The sequence below is a fragment of the Nicotiana tabacum genome, chromosome 17, assembly GCF_000715075.1.
Source record: "Nicotiana tabacum cultivar K326 chromosome 17, ASM71507v2, whole genome shotgun sequence".
NCBI classification, from domain to species: Eukaryota; Viridiplantae; Streptophyta; class Magnoliopsida; order Solanales; family Solanaceae; genus Nicotiana; species Nicotiana tabacum.
The window spans coordinates 43,219,864-43,221,385 of NC_134096.1; the positions used below are offsets into that span (position 1 = coordinate 43,219,864).

The 1,522-nt window shown below is 42.3% G+C and overlaps 1 non-coding gene across 1 annotated transcript; it reads right to left on the reverse strand.

Moving 5' to 3' along the window:
• Positions 1-849: 849 nt before the first annotated feature.
• Positions 850-956, reverse strand: LOC142172245 (small nucleolar RNA R71). The gene has a single exon (XR_012701619.1). It is a non-coding gene; the product is annotated as a small nucleolar RNA R71 (small nucleolar RNA).
• Positions 957-1,522: the final 566 nt, after the last annotated feature.

Sequence of the window (1,522 nt, forward strand, 5' to 3'; positions counted from 1 at the left end):
CGTGTTTTGCGCTCATCAAATTTTTGCGTCGTTGTAGGGGATTGGCAATCAATACTGTTTGAAATAGTTTGTAATGCTAATTCAGGAATTTTTTTTCTCTTTTTATGGTTGGTGTTTTTTGACTGTGCGCAGGTTACAGGTTAAGATTGGTGCATGACTCGAACTTCTGCGAAGGAAGTGCTACCATACGAGCCAGAAATTGAAAAACAAATGCGACAGCTGAGGAAGGAAAGAAATCTCACCGAGACGTTAGAAAAGGTTGTGCAGTCCTCTACCAAAGAAACTATGGCTGGAAACGGTGATGATAATGTAGATTTGGCTGCAAGAGAGGCAGTCCAACAACGAGAAAAAGTTGCACGGGATGCTTAGGAAGCAGCTATCAGAGAAGCACAGATTATCTATGAAGAAGAGAGGGGTCGGAGAATTGCTCAAAATCAACCCTTGGCTGAAGACCAGTTCGGACATATAGCTCCCATGCCTGGGAGATCATTGGGAGATTATGCTAGACCGATCTACAACCAAGGATTATCAAGTGTGAGACCACCTCCAATTGCAGCAAACAACTTTGAATTGAAGCAAGGGTTGCTTCAAACATTTCAGAATTACTTTGTCTTCCGAGGGAAGATGAACGAAGGTCCAAATACACATATAATGGACTTCGAGGAGATTATGAACACCTTTCAATACAATGGTGTGTCACAAGTTGTAGTGTACTTAACGACATTCCCCTTTTCTCTTAAAGATGATGCAAAACAATGGCTTCGAAGCTTGCCCACGGGATCAATTAGAACTTGAGAGGCGATGACCAGAAAATTCTTTGATAAATATTTCTCCTTAGATAAAATGGGCAAGTTTAGAAGGGAAATCCATGACTTATGCCAAAAAGATACGGAAACTGTTTTTGAAGCATATGAGAGGTTTAAGGAGATTGTTTGAAAGTGTCAACATAGTGGAATTGAACTCTAGATGCAACTCCAGAACTTTTGGGATAAATTGACACCGGCCTCGCGTAGAACATTGAGCAATGCAGCTGGAGGCCCGTTGATGAAGAAGACTCCAGAGGAGATAATTATAATTCTTGATGAGTTATCTGAAGATACAAATCAGTGGCCCTTTGAGAGTGCTGAAAGAGGAAGATCGACCAGTGTTCACCAGGTTCATGCTAATACATATGTGCAGGTACAGCTTGATGCTATGGCTAATGAAATACGGAAGCTGACTTTAGCCCCGATACAAAATGAGCCTCACACAGCTTGTGATATATGTGGAAGGGGACACCCTACTCATGGGTGTCATGCCTCAACTAAGAAAGTGAATGTTGTGGGGAACTACAATTTTAATGCAATAGATAAGAGGCATCCCGGTTTTTCATGGAGTTCACCTGGGGGTACTGCGAACGCTTGGAAACAAAATAACTCTAGACCCCAGGGACAAGGAGCTCGAGCATACCAAAATCAACAGAGGCATCAATTTAAGCCTCAACAACCCATTCAGCCTGGTCTAGAGGATCTAATGAAGGCCT